General features: G+C 35.7%; 1 protein-coding gene across 1 annotated transcript in view; it reads right to left on the reverse strand.

Moving 5' to 3' along the window:
* cog5 (component of oligomeric golgi complex 5) overlaps window positions 1–15,240 on the reverse strand; it is a 565,478-nt gene that overhangs the window by 251,188 nt on the left and 299,050 nt on the right. The window lies entirely within an intron of this gene.

The raw sequence follows: 15,240 nt of genomic DNA on the forward strand, positions 1-15,240 counted from the left end.
AATACACACTCACGTTATGTACAATCTATGCACAACCCCTAGTAACGGACATAAAAAGTGAAGTGGCATCCTCACTGAGATCAATAAAGTTGCATTGTGTTATATTGCCAGATATATTCTTTGGAGGATTCAACAATGTGGGCTGGATAAATTAATACATGTTCACTTGATTTCCATCTGTATATGTAAGCTGGAGTTGCCCCAATAAAAAAAAAAATACTCAGGAGATAGGACTCTGAGCAATTATAAGATTTTTTAATTGTATAACACTTTGTTTAGAAATTAAAATGTCTCCTTTGTTAAGTGATTTTTTATTTTTATTTGTTTTTTTGCAATAAATGTGATTATCTTTGGAATGACTATGTTCAAAGATGTCAGCATAACATAGAAAGTTTTTTATATAAACTACAATATTAATCATATTTCCTGTATGTATAAATAATAGATAGATATTCTAACAGTCCTCATAACCTTAAAATCACTCCATCTCAGAGCCCAACTACCAAGTAATCATAATTTACTTCATATAGTAAATGCATCTATTTATTAGTGTAAAGATGAAAATGGTATGAGAGTAAATTTAGACTGTGTCCATCAGCAAATAGTTAAATAAATTATGATAAGGAGAAATATCAGGATTAGTGCTCAGTGAACTGAAATACAATAATTGTATGAATTCATTAAATTAGTTTTGAAAAACTCATATCGGAATAATTTTTAATTAATAATAAATGCAATAAGTGAAGCGTCCAAAATATTCCTTTTAATTAATCTGAAGCTTCAAATTAGCCTTGCCCCAGAGCTATATTTAAAGAACATTTTTGGAAACATAAATATAATTAATGAACTAAACTGTAATTTTATTGATAAAAAAAGCATTTCAACCTTCTTATGCCCATTTCTTTAAAATATGGGCATAAAATGAATAATTTTATATTAATAAAAATTAATTAATTAAATAAATAAAATATTAAACTTTTCGAGATTTGTTTATCTTCTTATATTGATTCTCTTTCTTTTTCATTTCATTAATTTTTTTACTGTTTCATTTTAAACTACAGTCAGAAAAGTACTTGTTATATTCACAATGTCTGAAAGATGAGCATGTGACAGTCCATTAATTTGTATCTCTTTTCCCAGTCATTGCAATGATACAGAAAAATGGTGCCTTTACTTCAGATCTGCTAAAGGTTTATCAACAGCAGTAATACCTACAGAGTAGTCCATAAGTATGTGGACAGTAACACAATTGCTATTAGTGATGTTATCTACCCAAGCATGTTGGAATTGAAATGAAATAAAGCATATGAACGTCTAAAGCTGACTTTCAATATTAAATTGAGTGTATCTACATAAAACAATAAACTGTACAGTAAATTCTTCTTATACGTACCCCTACCCCTATTTTAAGAAACTAAAAGTAACTGGACAATTAGCTGCATAGCTCTTCCTTGACCATTTGGATTGTTAAGTCATGCACAATTAATCTGACAGAATAACCTGTAAGCCTTTAAAGTATGGTATTTTCATTTGGAATCTGTTACTGTTGTCATGCAACATGAGGATCAAAGTGTTGTTAATGCTATTAAAGCAGGCCATCATAAAGCTGAACAATGTGATATAGCAAAAACTTTAGGTTGGCCAAAATCAACTGTGCATAATTAAAAAAGAAAGAACACACTGTTGAGCTCAGGAATACCTAGTAGCCTGGCAGACAATGGAGGAATATTGCAGTGGATGACAGAAAAATGCTTTCACTTATAAAGAAAAAGTGCTTTTTGGCTGGTAGCCAGATAAATAACAGTTTCTAGGATGTAAGTGTAGCTCTCCAAGATGACCATAAAGAAAAAACTGTATGAGCATAAATTCAAACAGTTCTCTACAAGATGCAACCCACTGGAAAGCCTTTAAGTGTTTGCTAAGAGCTACATAAAAAAAAACATACCTTTTTTGGGGGCAATATTTTGGACAGATGCGATGAAGTTTCACCTTTACCTGTATCAGAATGATGGAAAGACAAAGGTGTGAAGAAAGAAAGGGAAAGCTCATAATCCTAAGAATACTGCCTCCTCTGTGAAACATGGTGGAGGTAGTGTTATGACCTGGGCATCAATGACTGCCTCTGGAACTGGTTCCTTTGTATGTATTGGTAATGATGAATTCTGAGGTATACAGAGACATTTTATATGCTCAGATTCAAAATAATATATCAAAACTCGCTGGATGGTGCTTCACAATGCAGGTAGTGTGGTGTTGTGGCTTTAAATCCCACTATTAACAATGTGTGACCCTGAGCAAGTCATTTCACTTCTGTGCTTGAATTGGAAAACAAAAAAAGAAATGTAAACAATTGTATCATAAATGTTGTAAGTCGCCTTGGATAAATAAGTATCACATACTAGTCAAATAATAAGTAAATGCAGTAGAACAATGACTAAAAGCATACTAAAACACCCAAAGAGATCTTCACAGCCAAAATGAGGAATTTTCTAGAATGGCAGAGTCGATCAACTGACCTAAATCTGACAAGACTAAAGCCAATCAGTCCCTGAATTAAGTAGGAACTGAAGACGGTTACAGTACAGACCTGGCAGAGCATCTCCAGGGAAGAAATTCAATGCCTTGTGATCCTTCTGGGTTTCAGACTTCAGGTCGTCATCGACTACAAAGGATTTATAGTATTAAATATTGCAATTTTATTTAGGATAACTTTGCCCCCTGCTTGTTTCACTTGCCCCCCAAAACACCACCCCCTCCCCCAGACTGCACTAAGTGCCAATGACTTCGCGTCTCAGCCGCTCGCATTGTGAAGTGGAGGGCTGAACGGACCACACGGAGACGCGATTGCTCCTCCGACACCCCCTATTAAACGGTGATACAATGGGAAACACATACAGTTTTTTTTTTACCTCTTCTTTGCTCGATCAGCATGTCGCACGGAACACTTCTCTCATATCACCTATGTCCGTATATTCAATCCCTTTTCGCTTTTACCTTTTCATCAATATTGCATTGAATTTTGATTCTGTGTTTGGAATTACATCGTGACAATCCAATGCATAACTATCCGTGACTGAATATCGTTTCTTTCTCTCTACAAGAAATGTGTCTGAAATAACCATGCAGAATTTTTTCGAAATCTCTTTGCATAAGCTCTTGTCTCTTTACATTGTTTGGCACGAAGAAGTGAAAGTGTCTCTGAGACAATTACATCTTGTCTCCTTCCAAGATTTTTTTTTATAATACAGGGAGTGCATAATTATTAGGCAAGTTGTATTTTTGAGGATTAATTTTAATATGGAACAAACACAGTGCTATCAGTCAATCCAAAATTTTATTAAACCTGAAACCTGAATGTTTCACAACGGAAATGTGAGTGTGAACATCATCAGGGGAATACATATGTGCGCACAATTATTAGGCAACTATTAGTGTGCAGATTTATTATGCAACTAAAGGAAAAATGAAAATTTTCCCATCTCACTTGTTTATTTTCATCTGTTATAGTGAGAATAATAAACACCTCAAAATTTACAAATAAACATCTCTGACATTTCAAAAAAAATAAATCAATCAATCAATGACCAATATAGCCACCCTTCTTTCCAATAACAGTCATAAGCCTTTCCATTCATGGAGTCTGTCAGTTTCTTGATCTGTTGACGATCAGCTTTTTGTGGAGCAGTGACTACAGCCTCCCAGACACTCTTCAGAGAGGTGTATTGTTTTTCTCCCCCGTAAATCTAGCGTTTAAGAAGTGCCCACAAGTTCTCGATAGGGTTTAGGTCAGATGAGGAAGGGGGGCCATGTCATTATTCCTTCATCTTTAAGGCCTTTACTGGCTGGCCACGCAGTGGAGAACTTCGATGGAGTGATGGAGCATTGGCCTGCATAAAAATCATGGTCTTTTTCCTGTATCACTGTTTGAAGAAAGTGTCTTCGAAAAATTGGCAGTAGGTTTGGGAGTTGATTTTGAGTTCATCTTCAATGCAAAAAGGTCCAACTAGCTCATCTTTAAAAATACCAGCTCATACCAGTACCCCACCTCCATGTTGGAGTGGAACTCTGTGCCCATTACTGATCCACAGGTCCATCCATCTGGTCCATCAAGAGTCACTCTCATCTCATCGGTCCATAAAACCTTTGAAAAAAATCTGTCTTCAGATATTTCTTGGCCCAGTTTTGACGTTCAACTTATGTTTCTTGTTCAGTGGTGGTTGGGTTTCAGCCCTCCTTACCTTGGCCATGTCTTTGAGCACTGAACACCTTGTACTTCTGGGCACTCCAGGTAGGTTGCAGCTCTGGAATATGAAAGTACTGGAGGATAATGGGTTCCTGGTAGCTTCACGTTTGATTCTTCTCAAATCTTTGGCAGCTAATTTGCGTCTTTTTTGTTCTCAACACGTTTCTTGCGACCCTGTTGACTATTTGCAACAAAATGTTTGATGGTTCTGTGATCACACACCAATATCTTAGCAATTCCAAAAGTGCTGCATCCCTCTGAAAGACTTTTTACAATTTTTGACTTTTCAGAGTCAGTTAAATCTCTTTTTTGGCCCATTTTGCCTGAGGAAAACTAGCTGCCTAATAATTCTGCACACCTTGATATAGGGTGTTGATCTCCTTAGGCCACACCCTCCCTCATTACACAAATACACATCACCTGACGTGCTTAAATCCAATAAGCATTCAAGTTAATACAGCTTGGAGTTGGAATATACGCATTAAAAATGATGATATGGTCAAAATACTCACTTGCCTAATAATTGTGCACACAGTGTAGAGAGATATTAAGTTGTCCAATTACTTTAGGTTCCTTTGGTTGGGGGAATACTACATATAAGAAGTGCTGCAATTCCTATATAATTCACCTTTTTTATGTAAATATTTGTGATTTAATGATTAAACTCTATACTAAAACTTCCCACCCTTTTTTCCTCTCAACATCAGCGTGCTTGGATAGAGAGCCACACTAAAATAATTTTGTCACTATGCAAATACCTATGGATGGCACTGTACACTTTCACAACTCTAGGAGTCCCAGCTATTTTTTCCAAGCAACAAACCTGAGACATAATGTACTTTACTGAAATCACCATAAAACAGTTGGTCTGACAGTGTATGTTTTCAGACATCAGCATGTAAATTTTGGAATGAATAGGATTTTACATTAGCCAGCATTGACTGGTGTAATAAATGACTCTTTCTGAGTAATACCTGTATTCCACTGGCAACACACTGCTAGAAGAAACAGTGTCAAATTTTGTCAAGTGAAATAATCATATTTGTAATAAAATAACAATATATATGATCAGATACTTTTAAATACTTTGACATATTCAGTTGAACCTTGACATGACATTACTGAGTATTAGAATTACAAGCTGTAGCATGACAATGTCACATTTTGAGAAAAAAACAAGCTGCTATTACTACTAAGATTATTTTCTTTTTTTCACTGTTTCCATCCATCAGCACCCTAAAGTTTATAGTCTATGAATGATTGAAAGTGTCACACTTATGGGGTACTTGTGTGGTGTCTCTGCAGTATCTGACCTAAGGATAAAAAAAAGCAGTAACGGAAAAGTATGATTTAACGTTTTTTGTTTTTTTTTACAGAATAGGGTGCTGCTTAATATACTCTTTATAAAAGGCACAGTAAATAGTTTATTTAGCCACGCTAAATCAAACATCTATGTGTATGGCTGGCCCAAACAGTCTGGTTAAACTTGTCCAAACCCTTCTTTCAGCCACCATTACTTCCAACTGTTAGTAGACAGGATTATATTGTTTTGTGAAAGAATTTCATGTTTAATTTCTTGAAAAAGACCATCTTAGTTTGAGTTAATTTCTTCATATTTGGAAAACAGTACATGTGGTGACATTTACAGTTGTATAACTGAAATAAAGTTTACACAAATGTTTAAAGTGACTGTCCTTTCATAATGAGCTGGTCATAGAACTAAGCACATTTACTTTTTTGCTGCTACTGAAATGTTTTTACATCCCCAACTTCCAATTGCCTGCCATTGGACTATGAGCAGCATTTCCAGGTGTTTGCACAAGTGAAAGGCAACACTTGCTCTGACAATTATCATCTAGTCTATCTTGATAGTATTAACATCTCTTGGGTACATACTTCAGCCAGTATGTGTAAAGTGTTTCTTTTTTATTTATATATATATATATATATATATATATATACATATATACATATACAGGAAATGTGTGGTATTTTAAATAATGTTGGAGACCTTAAAAACAAACCTAAAAGAAAATCTGATGGTAACTTGATATCGTTCTGCCTCAGTGTTAAATTCTACGTATTAGCCTTGCAACATTACACAAAGGGATTGTATGTTTATTTTGCTCAAAGTATGGTTCATTTTTGTTAAGCATGTCATTTATTCATTACATGCACAGCAGGAGAATTTATTTAAATTTGCCTGGCAGTGTTAACATTTACTTTGTCACAAACAATATGGTCTGTCTAAAAATATTTAAAGACTATACAGTAAATTCCTGGGAAGTAAACTTCCAGTTTTAATGAGACGCTGAATGTCTAAGGGTGTAAAAATGATATAAAATACAGAATCTGTGACTTGTTTCCTTGAGTAGAGTTATAATTAACAATTAAAAAAATAACAAATTCTGTAAGAAAACAAACTGCAGGTTACAAATGTTGCCAGTTCTTCATAAAGCTTTAGGGTGTTAATTTACTATCTGCATGCTACCAAGTTAATCAATAAAGCCTTAAAAACAGATATTGATATGTTATTACTAATTTTTCCAACTGTGACACTTTTTCATGTAATACATATTGTATATCTAGACAATTAATGTATGTATTTTAACAGAGATTAGAAAAGATGTATTATAGCTATGAAAAACAGTCCTCATTTTCTTTTAGTTGGCCCATTGACTTTCTGTCTTTTATCATCTGTTTACAAACATATGTTTACCTTAAATGCTTCAGTGACAGACTTAAACATGGATAGTCTTTAAAGTATACACACATAAATCAAGACACAGTATATTGGTTTCTGACTTTTTCTAAATACCAATATCCTTATTCAGTGTATAAACAAACACTGAAACAAATATAAATAAAGCAAAAATAAAACTTGTTCCTTTTCTGTTTATCACAACAAAACTGAATTGCAATCAAATATTTTTGACCTATGTCATTTATGCAATTGCACATACAAACAAATGGATTAGAAAATACACAAATGCTATAAAATTTATGAACATTCAGGAACTTAGTTAACTGTTTATACAAAGGCAGAAGTCTAGCAGACCTCTTACATAAAGTTACATATTATAAACACATCACTAGCCTTAATTCTGGAGGTAGAAAATTTGATAAAATGCAGTGTTATGGATGGTCAAGGTGTGTTTGTTCCAAATTGGAAAGAGACAAGATGTTTCTCAGCTTTTTGCCATTCTGGAAAGGTTATGAAACTGAAGGACTTAAACTCTGGGATTTGACTACCTTAAGAAAATGAATCAAAGAAAAGAGAAGGATCTGGTGGATACTATGTTGAATTCAATAGGAATCCATCAGAGTGGATTGATGGAAGGGTTTAACCAGCTTCTTATTGGTAAATGGGTGAACACCCAATGATGTAATTCTAAATCAGGAAAGGACAGTTCCCCTTCTAACCTATCACAAATCAGAATAGAGCAGGGATAGGGTAATCTACAGCCCTAGGGCTTCTCATAGAAATATCTAATATTCCGGCCCTGTGAGGTGTTCTTAAGAAGATGATGCCACTGTTGGCTGGTGTAAGAGTAATCACTCCATGTGGTGTTATCTAAAATAATGAAATAAATTAAGCCTTTACCCTACAAACAAGAGCATTCTTTAACACTGAAATGCATATTATTTTAGACATTTTCTTGCCTTTGTCTTTGTCTATAAAAAAATATGAATTTGCACATGGCCGATTTTATCAGTGACTGATTTGGTTTGCAGTGTCCTGCCTAAAAGGTGGAGTTCTGGGTGTGACTCCAAGTTTCAGCAGAGTAATCATTACTAAGAACGCTGTTTACAAATGTGAAAGATGAAAGTTAGAAGGAAAGCGTTTTTCCAGTAGCGGATTGACCAAGACAGATTATTCTTGTACTTCAACCCATGTGTTTGGTGAGATAAGAAATAAGACGCTTACACTGACAGTGACGCTTCTCAAGAGTGCTGTCAGAGATTGCTTTTCAATAAAAATGTTTTATAATTAAACCTTATCTTGGAACATGTATCTTAAAGTTGATGTTTGTTATTTACCAAGTGCTAGATTAACTAGGTTCATAGTCACACCTATATTTTATATACAGCCCACTATATAAGTCATTATTGACAATTTTGTTTGCCATCAAATAAATTTCCCCACCCCTGGAATAGAGTGATTAATGTAAGGTCTGTTATCATTCCAAAGAAAGGCAGCGAAAAGATATCTAACAACAGATCAATATTTGCATGGGGATAACAACAACAAACCTAAAATGCAGGACTATGTTCATTTCAAAAACCGATCAATCCAAAACAAAATTACAGTGAAATAAAGAACCATGATGAAAGAGAATCTATGCTACTCTTAAAGACATAATGGTAATGGTAACAGTTACTATGTCCTGCAAGAAAGGAGAGGAGTCAATTCCTGAATATTTAAATAAATAAGCCAAAAGGAATGCATTATGGAAAAGTACAGTTATGACATAGCAAATTTAAATTTATAGGTTGATTATACACATTAATTTTACATACAGACGATGTGTCAAATGTACTGAACAAACTAAGTTTATGAGAAAGATCATCAGGGGCATTACCAAAAAAATCTGCATTTACAGAAATTTTATTACAGCAGTCACAAGCAGCAATAGTAGGGACAAAGTCCAGATAACAAAGAGTGATAAAAAGGGGGTCCAGTGAGACAGTAAAAATTAAGTGGACTGAGTTCAGCCTTGTCTGGCTTTTCTTTTTTTTTCTTTAATGTGAAAGGGTCAAGAAATAGTTGCATTTTGAGAATTAACAGCACTTGGAAGAGTATAACTCTTGATCAATAACGCATAACTATATAAAACCCCACTGAGTATAAAACCTTATAGTGAAAACTCTAATTTATTTGGTGAAAGGCCTTCTCTGGAACAAGAACCATATTTTCTATCATATGTAGAAGATGATAAATATTATCTGCTGCTTGGACAAAAGATAAAAACAGTTTGATCCAGGAGAATTAATTTATGAGTAACAAGTTGCAGACAAAGAGCACTCTATGTTGCTTTACATCAGAGTTCATCAAAGAGACTGAGCAATACAGTAGTCCCCTGACTCTTTGCCTTGTTTTATGGGGCTAGTAGGACAAGGGCAATCATGTCTGAATGAATTGAAAGGTTCAATTTGGAGGACAAAAGGGCAGAGTTCAGCATCTGCATATACAGTGGGTATAGAATACAATCACCCCCTTCAAAATATTCCGATTTTTTTTTTTGCTTTACAGCCTTAAATAAACACACACAAACCAATATTTTTTTCCAGCTTTACGTACTCAATGCAATCTATAACATTCAAGTGAAAGATAAATAAAATAAAAAACAAGAAATACTGAGATTAATAAAGGATTACCCCCCTCCTAAACAATATTTGTAAACTCAATCAGGTATAAGTAACCACCATTTACTTCCATTGCAGACCATGGTTACTGGCTTCCAGCTATGATCAATTGTAATCAGTGTGATTAGTGAAGCATAAAAACAGCTGTTCCTGGAGTATTTCCTTGCTTGGTAGTGCAACTAGCAGCAAATAACTAAAATAAGATCTCAAGGATAGAGTTGTGGACAGACGTAAGGCAGGGGATGGATACAAAAAAATCTCAAAGGCTTTATCAATCCCAAGAAGCACAGTAAAGTCCATAATAAAGAAGTGGCAAGTGTTTGGTACTACTAGGACCCTCCCTGGATCCAGCCATCCCTCCAAACTGGATGGAAGAGCAAGGAGGAAACTGGTAAGAGAGGATACCAAGAGGCCAGTGGCCACTTTGAAGGTGTTACAGGATTTTATGGCAAAGAGTGGTTATTGTGTGCACGTGACAAATATTTCACAAGCGCTCCACAATTGTGGCTTGTTCAGGAGGGTCGCAAGGAAAAAGCCACTTCTCAAGAAAGGCCACACTAAGGCTCATTTGAACTTTGCCAGAATGCAACTTGAACATTCTGATGCTAAGTGGAAAAAGGTCTTATGGACAGATAAGACCAAAATCAAACTATTTGGGCTTGATACCAAACGGTACACCTGGCGGAAATCCAATGCAGCTTACCATCCACAACACACCATACCTACAGTAAAGCACAGAGGTGGCAGCATCCTGTTGTAGGGGTGTTTCTCTGCCGCAAGGCCTGGGGCTCTCGTTAGGGTAAAAGGAAAAATGGATGGGGCAAAATACCATCAAATTCTTGAGGAAAACCTGTTACCCTCTGCCAGAAAGTTGAACATGGGCAGAATGTTCACCTTTCAACATGACAATAACCCAAAGCACACTGCAAAATTGACCACACAGTGGCTGAAGGAGAAAAAAAAAGTGAATGTCCTCATGTGGCCCAGTCAGAGCCCGGACCTGAATCCCATTGAAAATCTGTGGAAAGATTTGAAGATAGCAGTCCACCAATGCTCACCATCCAATTTGACAGAACTTGAACAGTTCTGTAAAGAAGAGTGGGCAAATATTGCTCAATATAGATGTGCAAAGCTGATAGAGAAGTATCCCAACAGACTCAAGGCTGTCATTAAAGCAAAATGTGGTTCAACAAAATATTGACATTGGGGGGTGATCCTTTATTAATCTCAGTATGTCATGTTTTTGATTTTTTTTAATAATTTTTCTGAACTGTATCTGTGATATCTTTCACTTGGATGTTATAGGTTGCATTGAGTAAGTAAAGCTGGGAAGAAATATTTTTTGTCTGTTTTCATTTAAAAATGAAGCAGCCAGACTCCAAGATCAGGCTGTTTCTAATGAGTTTGCACACAGTTTGTGGGAGGAACTTGCAGATTTGGGTACAACTGCTGATCCTAATGTGATGTGGGAGACGTTACGTGACAAGACCCTGAAGGTTGCTGAGGGTTGTGTTTGTGTTCCAGGTGTTCCCAGAAGGAGGGGTTGCATCTCGCAGGTCACCCTGGATATCACCGAGAGGAGTCACAGCGCATGGCTCAATGGCAACTCTAGTCTGTACCGGGAACTGAGAAGGACAGGGCAGATAAAGAGGCGTTTGTTAGTGGAATCTGTGAGCAAGTGACACACCATCTGTGGTCTAGCAACCAACGTCCTGCTTACAGAGGAATCGAAGCATTACGCACATCCAAATCTGTTCCTCAGAGAGTCGCAGTCAGGGCAGCTGATGGAACAGTCCTTACAGATGACACTTCAGTTGTGGCCCGCTGGGCTGGCAATTTTGAGCAGTTGTTCAATGCTGATCCTCCGGCTAGGACGTTGGATATCGCTGGGTCCATGGTTCTTGAGGCTGATCCTCCAATTAGCTGTGAACCACACAATCTCACTGAGATTGCACAGGTGGTGAACCAGCTGAGGGGAGGAAAGGCTGCAGGGATCTGTGGTATCAAGGGTTAACTTGTCCAGGCTGGTGGTAAAGTTATCCTCCTGGCATTGCAAATAACCTTTGCTTCCATTTGGGAGACTGGCATCATCCCAACTGACTGGAAAATGGGACTTGTCATCCCTATCTGGAAAGGGAAGGGTGATCGCATGGATTGCAGCAACTACAGGGGGATAACACTGCTTCAGACCCACTCCAAGGTACAGGCCTAAGTAATTACAAATATCCCCAAACATGATATACTGACACCTCAGTTAGATTTAGGAATACTAGCCCATCTTATTTCAACAAATTTGTGATTTTTTTTTCAAGTGCTTTTCCCATACCTAGGTTGTTGCTATTTACACCTATCTCTTGTGTGACACTGGAAACTCCAACACAAAGTCAATGTGCCATTTACAAGAAGGGTCTGACATTATGGATACACAAGTGACAAAATTGTCATTTAATCGCTGCAATCTGGTAAAAGCCTTCTGAATTTACTCTGCATTATGTGCGCTAAATAAAGATTTTATAAAACTTAAAAAACATAAACTTATAAGCATTTATTAAATGAATACAAGCAGTCAGGTTTTATTTCTGACTTTGCTGTTGCAAATGATTAAGTCAAACTACAGCTGAGTCTGATCTTTATCCAGAAAGATACATAATTAATGCTTAAGTAAAATCTAAATAATGGATTGAGTAATTATTACATACAGTATTTACTGTGCATTTTTTTAATCAATGACCAAATGACACAGAGTTAAAAATATAGCCTATTACAAAAGGTAGTGCACCACTGCATAATTTAGAAAAATGATAGCCTTTCAGGCAGAGACGTTTGGCATTACAAATAGCTGTGGTCCTTGAGATGATGGTGATAACTTAGTGTGATAATAAGTGTGTCTACTATTTTGTTCCACAATTCTAAGTTTAAATAAACCATTCAGATCAAAGAGGATTTTGGTTCACTACCACACCCCCAAGGCATTTAAGAGAAATATATAGCATTTTATCAAGACCACCCAATGCATTTTATGTTTCAGGAAATACACAATAATTTAAAAAAATGGAACCTTTCATTAGAAGCACACATGATGAAACTCTGTACACTTTTGTGTGGATGACATTCTTCTGTTCAAACATCTAGTATTCAGCTCTTACAAAATATGATCACACATTAAAATGTTTCCTTCATTTCAGTTCAACTAAGAATTAACTAACATATAAACAAATCCTGAAATGCACTCAATCCAAATCATAGTTACAGTAAATAAAGCTGGAGAAGGAACGAATCAATTCAAAATGAACTAGAAGTTATAAAATGGGTTTCTGAGAAGGTGTGATTAAAAAAAATGACACTGTTGATTTCCCCTCTTTTGAACATAAAACTGAATATTAAAACAGGCACATTGCTTGCATAACAACGTTTGTGAAAAATATAGTGTCAAATATAGGTATACAGCTAGTCTACATAAAATGGTAAAGTCTATAACTGAATGAAATCATCATTAATGAGTATTAGGTAATTTATCCAATTCTGGTTAGGGTGTAAAAGACAAGAGAGGTACTTTGACTATCATCACTTTCTTATTCAGCATGAAGGAGCCTAGTTGCAGTAACTGATATTCAAATGTTAAGCAATAATTGATACTCAACTACTAAGTAGCAGAATTTCAAAAAGTGCAGCTACAAGCATGTAAAGGGAGCAGAAGACTTACTTTGTGAATTGCACCTAGTTGCTCATGATCCCTTTTATCATTTGAGCTAAGCTATAGCCCTTTCTGTAAATTAAACTCATCTCTCCCGTTTTACTTTACTTTGCTCTTTGCAGTTCCTCATTACTAAATAGATAGCAGCTCACTCAGTGATTCTGCCCTGCTGATCCTCCATTAGCATTTCAGAATTCAAACACAATTGCTATTACATTGTCTTTTAATGTATAGCATTAGTGAGGTTATAATGTATAAACGAGGGCCAAGCAAAAAAAAAAAAAAAAAATTGTGGTGTAGGCAAAGATACTCTATAGAATAAAAACCAACCTAAATCCCTGAAACTGAAATGAGAAAGTGTTAGTAGACTCCTTAAACTATTAATTTAGAAACCTGATTTTTTAATGAATTTTAATAAGCTGTCTCAGTATTAAATTAACTAGTAAATTACATGACTGAATGGTTAAATATGCAGGTATTAAGGAGATGGTTAAGATGGTGGAAGGAACAAAGAACAAAAAACTTAACTTTAATTAAGAGGCCATGTACAGTTCATAAACTATATTAGTCATGTAATTTTCTTATTTTTCTGCCTTCTATAAAGTCCAATTTGTGAAGCCTCTTGCTGTTATATTTGCCACTTATTTACAGTAACTATTAACCAGCTGTTTGGGGGATCATTGCACAATTTTATGAGTATTCAAAATTAAAATAAATTTTCATTTTCATGTTTTAGGCATTATAAAGCTACCATATCTTATCATGTCACCATTCAAATTCAAATATACCAAAAACAGTCTCCTTCATGCTGCCCTGTGGAATAAATAACCAACTTATTTAATTTATGGATTTTTGTGTGAAAATTGCAATTACTAAGAAAGCAATCTCTCTGTTGAGGATTAAGAGAGTAAAAATAGCTCTGCTTCACTTTCAACATGAAGGGTAAAAGCATTTTGTTACTCTATTAATATTGTCTCATCTATAGAAGATGCCACCTGATGCTGTTGTTCATTTTGATAATATTTTAATTAAATTATAATGGAGCTTTGATCTTAATTGTGTCATATTCGAAAGTTAAGTCTTAGGGTGCAAAATTGTTAAAAGTGTTTCAAGTGTGAAAACCTTTTTAACAGTACATGTTATGCAGCATGAAGACTTATGTTACTTTTGTTTAATGATAAAAACTGTACCCAATACATACAGTGTAGTTATGCATACAGATTAACAAAGCAAACAATTCGAGAAATAAGAAAAAAAAAATCCAAAATCTGAAAAGATAGAATAGTTTTCTTCAAAAAACTAAATTAAAAGACAATGCATTTTCGTATTTACCTGTGATATATTCATCCACCCATTATCCAACCCACTATATCCTAACTACAGGGTCACGGGGGTCTGCTGGAGCCAACCCCAGCCAACACGGGGTGCAAGGCAGGAAAAAAACCCCAGGCAGGGCGCCAACCCACCGCAGGACACACACACCCACACACCAAGGACACACTAGAGACAATTTAGAATCACCAATGCACCTAACTTGCATGTCTTTGGACTGTGGGAGGAAACCGGAGTACCCAGAGGAAACCCACGCAGACACGGGGAGAATATGCAACTCCACACAGGGAGGACCCGGGAAGCGAACCCGGGTCTCCTAACTGTGAGGCCCTGTGCTATATACTACTAGTTTTGCAGATATGTAGAAATCACTAAAGTCAAACATGTCACCACATGTCACTGGACTTCAACTAAGATAAACGAGTTATATGATACTAGTTATATGATAAGACAGTTCTCTTTACCTCCTCATGGGTCAGAGGTGTATCTGTTTGAATTTCTACAATACAGTATAAAATGCTATTTTGAGTCTGAATAGAAGAATTCCAAACTACAGTAAATTCATCATCATCACTTACATTCCATAGCTTTAACACAAATATGT

The sequence above is a fragment of the Polypterus senegalus genome, chromosome 8, assembly GCF_016835505.1.
Source record: "Polypterus senegalus isolate Bchr_013 chromosome 8, ASM1683550v1, whole genome shotgun sequence".
NCBI lineage: Eukaryota > Metazoa > Chordata > Cladistia > Polypteriformes > Polypteridae > Polypterus > Polypterus senegalus.